Genomic DNA, 13245 nt, shown 5'->3' with positions numbered 1-13245 from the left:
CCAACATAAATTAGTTCGCTATATTTTTAGTTAAGGGGAATGTCCTATTGGAGTGCCTACTTTTTTACGTAATCTCTATAATTTATATTTATGGTATGCCAACTATATTTTTAGTTAAAATTTAATGAGAATGAACCCTTAACTAAAAGTTTGTCAAACATACCATAACTATATTTTAGATATTATGTAAAAAATTATTCGCTTCAATAACCTTAGCTAAAAATTTAGTTAATCTCTCTACATTGGCTATATTTGTCGAATCTCTAACAACCTGTAGTAAAATTATAGGTAATCTGTTACCATATTCAAATAATACATTCTATGACAATCTAAAATAATAACAACATACTATTTTTAAAATATAATCAATCATTATAACCAACTCCACCGGAGTAAATAACCTTACACGTCCAGTAAGTTTTTAAATAATCTTTATTTTAAATTATTTTAGCTAACATTTTTAACAATATCGTTGGAGATACTCTTATTCTACTTGAAATAACAGTGTAAAGAGTAAAAGTTGTAGTCCTTGTTACATATTTCTCAAGTATAGAAAATTTGTGTTAAATAAAGTTGGGCTTGATATTTTTAAATAAGTGAGTACAAAGAAATTTTAATTGTGAATGCAAAAAATATTTTCATAATTATTGAATTTGATTTAAACGAGAATTTTATCATTAAAAATACACTATGTACTCATGTAATTTTCTCAAGTACTAGGAACATTTTTTCTCAAACAATTTTATGATCGTGTACTCGGGAGAGAAATTGTGTAAAGTTTCTTTAAAGAGTGCATACCACCACACTTTGGGTGTGTTTGGTATTGCTGTTGCTGAAGCAATAGTAGCTTTTCGCTGAAAAATAGTTAAAAACTTGTTTGGTAAAATTTAAAAACTACTTTTCGAAAAAGTGCTTTTGACCTAAAAGTTGTTAGAGAAAACAAGTCCCCGTACTTTTAGAAAAAGCTGCTTTTCAGCTTTTGTGTGAAGCATATGCTGATTACACTATCAAACATTATCAAAAACATTATTATTTTTATTTCTTTGCATCAAAACATATACATATCAAAAAAATTACCAAACAGTCATCTGATTTTTATAACAACACTTTTTTTAACAGTACATTTTTTAACAGTAATTCCAAACAGAGCCTTAGTCGCGAGACTTTTGTATTGTAATTTTGTGAGTTCTCTTTCCAAGAAAATTAATTTTTGACTTCTTACTTTCTATTTTTTAAAAAGGTGAAAAATAAGTGAAGAGTAAATAAATAAGTTTCACTTTAATTATACTCTCGAGTTTTAAAAAAAATTGCGATGTTAAATACAAATTTGACAGTTTTTCACTCCAAAACTTTCATTTCAGACATGAGATTATTGTACTGTACTTGCTTATTCCTTACTTCCCGAAGACGAGGCTTTAACGCTTCAATGTTGAAGCTAAAAATTCAACACATCATCAATATAAAAAAATTAATTATGATCTTGTGTGATTAGAGCACCGACTTTAAGGCTTTAATGTTGAAGCCGAGAATACTTATATCACATGTTATAAAAACTTTTAATAGATTGATGAGAATTCAACACCTCGTCAATACAAAAAATTATGTAAAATTCATACGTGTGTATCACATGTCATCCTAGTTGAGCCCTTTTTCACTTTTAATAATAAAAAATTAGATTAGTTCCCAGAAGATATCCGGTTATGTAATATTTATTTATCAAAAATAATATCAAAAAGTTAATTTATATTTTTTTTTATAATTTCACGTATTAATCTATATGTCTTAATAAACATATTTTATATCTTATTTAATTTTGAAGGCTTTAGTACTCCTAAATCCGTACTCACGTAACTTAATTATAATGTGGATGCAGGGGTATTTGTGTAATTACAGAATTTGATTAAAAAATTAGAACTTTGTCATAAAAAATACAGCTATTACTCATATATCTCCTTTAATTAGGTACTTAGAAGCATTATTAACAAATTTAAATATATCGAATAAAGATTTACAATGATACTAAAGAATGAATTAGACCAGGAGAAATTTAAGAGATTTGAAAATATTAAAATAGAAAAAATAGTGGAGAATGAAAGAAAAGATAATTAAGGAGAAGAGAGAATTAGTGAAAAAATAAAAGATATTTAAGGAGAGAGAATAGGTGGAGAAAGAATTATTTTTTTATTAATATAAAATTAGTGGAAAATGTATTGTAAGCAACTATTTTCAAGGAGAAATTAACGTGCCCACTTTAATAACAGGGTGACACATGTCTAAGATTGTAGTTTCTTTTAGTATAATGTAGATTTGTGTTATATCATTTTTGAAAGGCATATGTCATAGCCTATTTGTTTATTCGAGGATTTAACTCAACTCAAATAAGAATGTAATAAGTAAATAGTGGATCTGTCGTCAGAGAGATCTCACAAAGTAACATCTGTCAAAGGGTTAAGGAACATTATTCATCTACAGACTTGAAGACTTAATTCACTGGAAGAAGCTCAAGAAATTGATCAAGCCTCAGTGATATAAATCAAGATTGTGGATTTAATCAAGTGACAGAGATCTCGTCAGGGTATCAAGTAATTAAAAGGATGTAATCTGAAGAAAATCAAAGTATCAAAGTAAAGACATGAAGAAACGTCACGGAAGTTAGTCACTCATGAACCAGACAGTACATCGAGTGTCAACGTTGAAGTGGTGGAATTAATTCATATATTTCAATGATTTTCAGAAGATATTCAGAAGAATGGATGTTACTCAAGATTAGTATTAATTCTCTATTAATTAATTAAGTCATATAATTTAATTAAGAGAATAAATTATATCTGCAAAGATTAATTTATTTTATTAATTGAATTAATTGATTAATTAATTCAGAATTAATATTAAGGTTTTTCAGGTTTTTAATTGATTTAAAATCTGTTATTAATTCATAAAGACAACTGATTGTATTAGTATGACAATCGGTATGACAATCAATAGTCATACCGAAAGTCATGCTAATTCAAAAGGATTGTCTTATCAGATTTTTTATTACATTAAAATCTATTATTAATTCAGTAAGACAATCTGATTTTGAACTACTATGACAATCGGTATGACAATTGATAGTCATACCGAAAGTCTTGCTAGTTCATTCTGATTGTCTTGCCAGCACAAAGAGATTGTCATGCCAGTACATTCTACTCGACTGTTGGATTAAAAGAAGCAGCAGAAGACATTCATGCAAATATAAAACAGAGAACACAAGTCAAGAACACAGCAGAAAATAAAGGCACAACATTTCATTTTTCATCTGCTTTATTCAAGATCAAAATTCTAGATTGTAAAGTTAAATCCAATCCACTAGAATTATTTATCTTGTTCTTGTGTAACAATCTAGCGGATTAAAATCCCTAGAACTTAATCTCAAATCGCATTTAGCATTTGATCTTTTAATTGCAAAAATAGAAAAAGTTCATGTCGAATTTATTCTAGATTTGTAATAATTGATTTGAGATTAATCCCTTGTAACCGATACCGTAGTTGTAACACCTTTCAAGTTTAATAAAAGTTTTATTTAACTTGAATTTTGTTTCACCTTTTTATTCCGCATTTTATTCGATTAAACGGTATTGTTTGCATTCAACCCCCCTTCTACAAACAAATTGGGACCTAACAATTGGTATCCAAGCCTTCTGATTAACGTACAAATCTAGATCCTAGACTTTTGTGTTTCTTTCACTCCTTGAATTTTTTATTCACTCAAAAAATTCATAATGACTACACAAAAAGTTGGAACCGTTAAAATTCCACTTGTCGATAAAGAAAATTATGTTATGTGGAAGAAGAAGATGCTACTGTTTTTACAAGTTGCTAATCCCAAATATCTGCAAGTGTTAAAGAAGGGTCCAAAAATTCCTATGGTTATTGAACCAGAGGTAATAGAAAATGATGTGGTGATCACCAAAGCGAGAACTTATGTGAAAGATCCTGAGGATTTCTCTCCTGCTGAAATAGAAGAAGCCTCCCTGGATGCTAGCCTTCAATTAATTTTAGTAGATTCCCTTAATCCCTTGATGAATAGACATGTGATGAATTGTAAAGAATCCAAACATATCTGGGAAACTATTGAGGTTATTAATGAAGGCACAGAGGAAGTTAGGGAGAACAAGTTAGAAATCCTAACCTCTGAGTATGAATACTTTAAATCCAATCCAGAAGAAGGAATCATTGAAGTGTTTGAGAGGTACAATGCATTGATCAACAACCTGAACATTAATGGTAAATACTATTCCATCAGGGAGGTCAACAAGAAGTTCCTTTTAACACTGCCAACTCATCTCGAACATAGAATCACTGCCATAAGAGAAGCAAGAGATCTGAGTGAGATTTCTTTGGAAAGACTCTATGGTGTGTTAAAGACTTATGAGTTGGAGCAGATTCAGCAGAAGGAAGTTTACGGGAAAGGAAGAGTGGTCAGCACGTTTACTGCTCTAGTAGCTGATGAACAACAACAACAACAACCACAATATCAACAACAATCTCAACAGTCAGAAAGAATGGTACAGTCTTCCAAGGTTGAAGATAATGTGATAGTAGCAGAATTTGATCCTCCTACTACAAATCAATCAGGAGATGATTTTTATTCCTTGGAAGAACTGGAGCAATTGAAGGATGAGTCAATGGCCCTGATTGTCAAGAGATTCTCAAATGTCAGATTCAAAAGGAATCCCAAGTTCAAGTACAAGTCCAACTACAACAGATTCCAGAAAGGTGGATCTTCATCCTCTAACACCAGCAGTGGTGGGTACAAAACAGGGATGGTTGATTGAAGCACCATTCGATGTTTCAACTGTAATGAGTTGGGACACTTTGCCACAGAATGCAGGAAGCCAAAACAAGTTAGGAAGAACTCTTACGATTCTAATCAGAAGAGTAAATCTGAAAGGGCTTACCTGGCAAAGGGAAGAAGCTGGGATGATACTGACAGTGAAGATGAAGAAGTTGGGAATCTTGCTCTCATGGCTAGTGATGCAAACACCTCATCGTCAAGAAAAGAGGGCATTAAACAGGTACAACCGGTAGTGTGGATTCTTGACAGCGGATTGTCAAGACATATGATCGAAGATAGAGCCCTGCTATCAAATGTGGTTGAGAAAGCTGGCCCAGTGGTTACCTTTGGAGATAACAACAAAGGTTTAACGGAGGGATATGGCTGTTTGCTAGCTGGAAATGTTATCATTGAAAATGTGTATGTTGTGCAAGGACTTGAACACAATCTGCTTAGCATTAGTCAGTTCTGTGACAACGGCTACAATGTTTTATTCGACAAGCTGAAGTGTCAGATTCTGCACAAGAAAAGTGAAAAACCCTCCTTAATGGGAATCCGGAAAGGAAATCTGTTCGTAGCTGACATGAACTCTGGAAGCAATCCTGAAGTCAATTGTTTCTATGCAAAGGCATCGTCAGATGAGAGTTGGCTATGGCACAAGAGACTTTCTCATCTCAATTTCAAAACAATGAATTCTCTGGTAAAAAGAGAATTGGTAAGAGGTCTGCCTCGGCTGGAATTCTCTCCAGAAGGACTATGTGAGGCTTGCCAGAAAGGAAAGTCAAAGAAAGTAAGTCACAGAGGCACTGACACATCTTCCATAACTGGTGTTCTGCAATTATTGTACATGGATTTATTTGGACCAGTTAATGTCCTTTCGATGTCAAAGAAGTGTTAACCGTCTTGTGATAGTTGATGACTATTCCAAGTATACATGGGGTTTTATTTCTTCACTCTAAGGATGAAACACCACAAGTTGTGATTGATCATATCAAGACGATTGAGTTAGATTCTAATGTCCCTGTTAGAGCAATAAGGTCAGATAATGGAACATAATTCAAGAATTCACTTCTCAATGGATTCTGTACAGACAAAGGGATTACCAGACAATTTTCAACTCCTAGAACCCCTCAGCAAAATGGAGTGGTAGAAAGGAAGAATCGTACATTGATTGAAGCTGCAAGAACAATGTTAAGTGAATCAGGTCTTCCAATGTACTTTTGGGCTGAAGCTGTCAATACTGCATGTTATACTCAGAATCGAACTCTAATCAACAAAGACTTCATGAAAACTCCTTATGAGATTTTGAATGAACAGAAACCTTCTATCAAATACTTTCATGTATTTGGTGCCAGATGCTTCGTGCTCAAGGATGGAGATGATCGTCGTGGTAAATTCGAGGCAAAGGCATATGAGGGTATTTTTGTTGGATATGGAAGAAGATCATACAGAGTGTATATCATTGATCAACACAAAGTAACTGAAAGTGTCAATGTTACATTTGATGACACTAAACTCCCTAGTATCCAAACTGAAGATCCTTCTGAGAAACTGAAGTTTGATGATATGTCAGATTCAGAATCAGAACATGGTCAAGAACCTGAGGTTGTTGCTGGTGAAGAACCTGGTAATCATGATGATACTCAAGGTAATAGTGATGGAAACTTTGGCAACAATGGAGATACCACTGCTACTGACGGGGAATCTTCAAGTCAACATGGCAACAACTCAGGGGGAGATGCTGAAGGATCATCTAGTAGGACACAACATCCCAATGAATTTTAAGGCGAATCATCAAGATCAAATCTTCCAAGACAGACTGTCTGGAATAAAGCTCATCCTTTTGAGTTGATTATTGGTGATCCAGATGTTGGAGTCAGAACTAGACGTGCTACTCAAAATGAGTGTCTGTTCTCAGGATTTCTTTCTGAGATGGAACCTAAGAAGATTGAAGAAGCACTAACTGATCCAGATTGGGTGATTGCTATGCAAGATGAACTCAATCAGTTTGAAAGTCAACAAGTCTGGAAACTGGTACCTAGACCTACACACAAGAAAGCTGTTGGTACTAGGTGGGTATTCAGGAATAAATTAGATGAAGATGGTATGGTTACAAGAAACAAGGCAAGACTGGTAGCAAAAGGGTATTCTCAAGCTGAAGGCATTGATTATGATGAAACCTATGCTCCAGTGGCTAGACTTGAGGCCATCAGGATATTTCTGGCATTCGCAGCATTCTCAAACTTTAAAGTTTATCAAATGGATGTCAAGAGCGCCTTTCTGAATGGAAAGCTGGATGAAGAGGTATATGTAGAGCAACCTCCTGGTTTTGAAGATCCAGATTATTTAGATTTTATCTTCTTTCTTTTCAAGGCTATCTATGGGCTCAAACAGTCTCCAAGAAAATGGTATGACACTCTCTCTGAATTTCTTATTGAAAATAGCTTTATTAAAGGTGTCATAGACAAAACTCTCTTTTCTAAAAAACATAAGAATGATACTATATTAGTCCAAGTCTACGTGGATGATATAATATTTGGGTCTACTAATGATAATCTCTATAAGAGATTTGCTAAGTTATTGCACAACAAGTTTGAAATGAGCATGATGGGAGAGCTGAAGTTCTTTCTTGGATTACAAGTAAATCATAGGTTAGATGGAACATTTATTTGTCAATCCAAGTATCTCAAGGAACTCCTTAAAAAGTACAATCTAGAGGATTCTGCATCAGCAAGGACTCCATCAACTACAGCTGTCAAGCTTGGACCATGTGAAAACTCCATTAAGGTAGATGTCACAAGCTACAGAGGTATGACTGGCTCATTACTCTATCTTACTGCAAGTAGACCAGATATTATGTATGCTACATGCTTATGTGCAAGGTTCCAAGCGGATCCTAGAGATATTCATCTCGTTGCTGTTAAACGAATCTTAAGATATCTTAAGGGAACACCAAATCTAGGTATTTTGTACCCTAAAGAATTTGGTTTTAACCTTGTTGGATATACAGATTCAGATTATGCAGGAAGTGTTGTTGATAGGAAAAGCACCTCAGAGAGTTGTCAATTCCTAGGAAGCAGGCTAGTCTCATGGTACAGCAAGAAACAGCAAACAGTTTCCAACTCAACGACCGAGGCTGAATATATTGCTGCTGGAAGCTGCTGTGCTCAGATCTTGTGGATTAGGAACCAGCTACGAGACTATGGCTCTGTATTGAACAAAATTCCTATTTTATGTGACAATACAAGTGCAATAGCCATCACCAACAACCCTGTGCAGCACTCGAGGACAAAGCACATTGACATCAGGTATCATTTTATTAGAGAGCACGTCATGAATGGTACTGTTGAACTATTTTTTGTTCCAACAGAAGAACAAATAGCAGATATTTTCACTAAACCACTTGATGAATCCACATTTACCAGATTAGTTGGTAAATTGGGCATGTTGAATAGTTTTAGTGATTAATTTAATTAATATCTGAGATATGTTCTTGAATGAATTTACAAATGAATTTTTCATAAATGAAAAATTCATTTACAAATTTATTTTATCATTGTATCATATTTCTTGCTTATTTCTTTGGAATTTCTATTATCTTATCTTATTTATTTACTCAACTTGTTAATTTTAATGTCTCAGAATATTTTATTTTCTCTAAAAATATTTCTCTATGAATTTAATTTGTTAAAATTCAAAAGAAATCTATTTTTAGACTGAAAATATTATTATCTCTGAAATATTTTAATAATTTTAATTATGTAAATATTTTCTGCAATATTCATTTCAGTTTTCTGAAATTGAAATATTTTATATATTCTGTTTTTATGTTAATTATTCAGTATATGTAAATACTTATTTATCTTATACTAGAATGACAATCGGCAAGACAATTGAAATTGTCTTGCTGAAAGTCATTTTAGTAATAATGATTGGTTATTTTAAAATCAGATTAATTTTATAACTGGCAAGACAATCGGTATGACTATTGATTGTCATGCCAGTAATAAAATTAATATCAGACTTATTATGTCTTATTTTGTACTGGTATGACAATCGGTATGACTATCAGATTGTCATACCAGTTATATATTATTATTTGTTTTGTTTTATTTGTTTTTTTTCTGTCTTTAAGCTGGTGTGACAATCGGTATGATAATCGGTATGACAATCTGATTGTCATACCAGTTATACTACTTAATCGTTTTTGTGTGTTCTAATTTCCATTCAGTTTCTTTTTCTTAAAAAATTCCAACAGTTTATCTTTTCTCTCTTCTCTCTCTTCGACCAAAAACAAACTCAACTGCCATTGTCTTCCTTTGCTCGAGTTTTTACTTAGCAAACTAAATCATCACTCCTGTGATATATACTTACATATATATACATACAGGAGTGCTGCCAAAATTTTATCAAAAACTTTTTTTTCGAATCAATTTTTTCCCCTTCAAATTCAGTTTGTGTTTGTTGATTTTGAGTATTTTTAATTTTAATTTCAATTTCTGTTTTGTGTCTTTTGGCTTTTCAAATCTGTGTTTGTGAGTTAGGAATTTTAACGAGATACATTCCTGTCTAAAATTTTCGATTATAATTAATTTAATTCGAATTATTAAATTAATTTAATTAATTCGAATTTTCTTAATATTATTCTTAAAATTCTGAAAGTGTGTGTCTTATTATTATTTTAAATGGCTCTCAATTTCTAAATTGTCGGCATAATCAGGTTGGTTATTTTAATCCAGAAAAATGTGATGTGGAAAAATTTAAGCCTTGGATTAGATTTTTAAATGACCATTCGATTGTTAGCTCTGCTATTAAATCAAATGTGATTTTAAATGTCGATCTGCTTAGACTGATATGCACAACCTCTACTGTGGCCGATGATTCATAATCTTTTTCATTCACCGTGGCAAACACACAATATGTGGTTGATGAAACAGTAGTCAATCAAGCGTTAAATTTTCCATTGGACAATTTCTGTAATTTACCCTCTGAAAATGATATCACAAACTTTTTCCATGCTATTCACTATCAGGGGGTGATCAATTTAACCAAACTTTCTAAATCCAATTTGGTGTCTGAATGGGACATTTTTTTCGATACATTTTCTAAAGTGTTTGCCAACTGCACTAAATCCAACTTTCACAACATCACTTCCACTCTGCAGTATATTGGTCTTGCGGTTGTTTTCAATCAAAGGATCAATTTTGGCAAACTACTTTTTCCCATTCTCTTGAGACGTCTCACTTCTGCTTTACGTGATCATTCTACAAATCGTAGGGTATCATGTTACTATGCTCGTTTTCTCATGCTTATAGCAGATCATCTTCTCACACCTGAGCACAAAGCCCTTTTTGCTAACTCTGCAGTAACTGAACCCCCTCCTGTAAGCAAAAAGATTTACACCCGCCAAGACACAACCTTCAAATTCATGCAAGTTCCAGTACTTGTATCTGCTTTCATGGCCACTTATATTCCCTTACCTATTTTCAGTCTTCCCGGTCATGAACAGCAACCTCAACCTCCAGTGGTTCAAGCCACCCAGGCTCCTCCAACATCAGATGCTCTTCCATTACAGGTAGTAATTCCTCACTCTCACTCCATTCCTACTTCTGTTGAAAGATCCCCAGTGGTCGATAGGACTGACCATGAAGTTGTAGAACCACAGCTTCAATCCCAGGTCATAGAGCCAAACACAGAGTCACAACCTATCTCAACCTTTCCCCCACTGTCTAAAATGTTACCCAGAAGATTAATAGGAAGTAGTGCATTATTAAATGTGAGTGAACCCTCAGCTCTACCTCCTCCAAAGAAAAGAAGAACTTATACTGAGGCATCTGAAAGCCCATCCTTGTCCTCCCAACAGGACATGGACTTTGAAATGGCCAATGAACAGTTACTAGAGACATTCTCTCAACAGGATGAATCTATTGAAATTCACCATAGGGCCATGGCATCTTGTACTGAGTCAAGCACAATTCCATTACTCACAATGGAACCATACATACCCACAGATGATACTCAGGACACAGAGCAAGGAGTGCACATAGAGTCTGTTACAGTGCCTGCCATAGTTACGGCAGAAGAGCAGTCACATGCTTCTGAGGGAAAATCTGACTCTCAGCCACCCTTAATAGAGTCATTTTCACCCCTCCCAGATCAAACACCTCTGGCTCCCTCACGGGATTCTCCACTCGCAGATTTATCTGGAGAAAGTGAAGGGGAACTCGGTCAATCTATCCCTGAAGCAATTCAGACATCTATTTCACATGAAATGATAGGTTTGACTGAGGATCAGGACTCGCGAATTCCCATTGCACCACCACTGACCTCTCTTGAAGAGGCTAGGGTGATTTTAACTGCAGGTACAGAAGAACAGCAACAGGAAGACTCCTCATGAGCAATTATATTGAGAGAAACACAAGCACGTGAGGTGAGTGAACCAAACACGAGTGAAATTCAGGTGAGAGCACACACAGACACAGATACTGAAAACCTGTTAGCTCAAATTGCTGCTCTAAAAGAAGAACTTGCTAAAAGCCAAGCTGAGGCTCAAGCATTCAAAGCATAAGTGGTTGAACGGTCTTCTTCTTCCACCTCTGTCAACAATCAGCTGGCACTCATAAGGAATGATATCTCAGATCTCAAGAACACTGTCACACCAAAGCTCAATTCCATTCAGGAAACTCCAACTTTATCAGCTGATGACATTTCTAACTTCTGCTCTCTACATACAAGGATGACTTCTCTTGAAGATTTGGTTGAAATGAATCATTCACTGGATTCCTCCAGATTTCTGAAGATAGAGATAGGTATGGAACATCTGAATGAAGGGATGAAGCACCTGTACTACATGATCAAAAATTCTCACTGTCCCAATGAAGAACAAAGGACTTACTTTGAAGGGCCGTCTGGTAGAGGCTCAGGCTCGGGAGGTGATGGAGGTCATGGAGGATCTAAGGGAAAGTCCGTAGAGGATCCCTCAACTAAGGGGGAGAAGAAAGAGAGTAGTGGAAAGGGGAAAAAAAAGATACCTCTGCTGGAGACACAGGAAAGGCTGATGATGTCTACTACAGTGGAGAACAGGATGACTTTGATATTTTTGACATTCCCACTGAACCAGTCTTGGAAGATAAAGATGGTTTATTTGAAGCTGAAGAGGAAAGTGATTTTGGAGAATGGGAAGAGGAAACTACAGTGGATCCTATCTTTGAGAAAGAGTTTCAGCAGCAGCAGTCAGAGATGAAAAGAAAAGAAGCTGAACTCAAAAAGGTCTCCCAGATCATTGACATGAGGAAAGACATACAAAGAACAGAAACTCTTCAAAAGCAACGTCTTCATGACATTAAGGCTCAAGAAAGGAGAAGAGATGTCAGACTGAAGATTGGTGAAAAATGGGATGAAGCTAGGAGAGTACTTGATATGCCTCAGCTGAGCACTAACAATGATAGGCAGTTCCTACATCTTCTTGACAAGCTGGAAATCTCAAATCCTAACAATGACATGTACATGAATGCTATCAAGACTGAAGTCTCAAGGATCACAGCTGCTTTTGATAGATCCCTAAATGAGATGAGCATTTTTGTATATTGTCAGAGTGAAGGATCTTTCAAGGTGTCACTTCATCTGTTTGAGAATCGTTCTTTGTCAGAGATTTGGGTTCTTCTCAACAAAGTAAAAAGAAGCTCAAAATTGAATGAAGTTCTTCGAGAAAGGCTTAAAGAGTTTGCCAGCAGGGCTAGTCCTCAAGTGGTCAACAATCCTCATCAGGTGAGATTCTTTAAGTCTGATTGTCTTCAAATCTGTCAGCTAGATGTACAATCTCTTAAAGACTACTCAGCTAAGCATCTGGTCTGGATGGAACATCATTTAAGAACTGCTGGATACTCATCCATGTTGAAGACTCAAGCTGCTGATTTGATTCAAGCTTATTGTGAAAAGAATATTAAAAGGTACAATCAGATCAAGAATAAGCTGAAGTCAGTTGGAGTTCAACCAGTCAAACCAGCAAGCTTCACTTCAGAAAAAGATCGTGTCTTTGACAAAAAGTTGCTTCAAGATTTAGAAGAAGGTGAAGTCAGAAGAGAAGACAACTGAAGTCAATTACCTCAAAACTCAATGTAATATGATTAGAGCTTTATGAATCAAGATAGACTAATGTAGTTATATGTTCAGGCTAGAGGAACATCTATCTTGTATTCACTTGTAAATTTCTTTTGGAATCTGGAAAATGTTAAATATAATCCAGAACTTTTCTGCTATTTACTTTGCATTACTGTTTATATCTTTTTCTTATTTGTTAGTTGAGTTATCCTCTAGGTATTTGTTGTTATTGTCTAACAAGCAAATAGGGGGAGATTGAAAGGCATATGTCATAGCCTATTTGTTTATTCGAGGATTTAACTCAACTCAAATAAGAATGTAATAAGTAA

This window comes from Apium graveolens, chromosome 10, assembly GCF_009905375.1.
Source record: "Apium graveolens cultivar Ventura chromosome 10, ASM990537v1, whole genome shotgun sequence".
Taxonomy (NCBI): Eukaryota; Viridiplantae; Streptophyta; class Magnoliopsida; order Apiales; family Apiaceae; genus Apium; species Apium graveolens.
The sequence above is the reverse complement of the archived record's forward strand: the minus strand, read 5'-3'. Positions refer to the sequence as shown.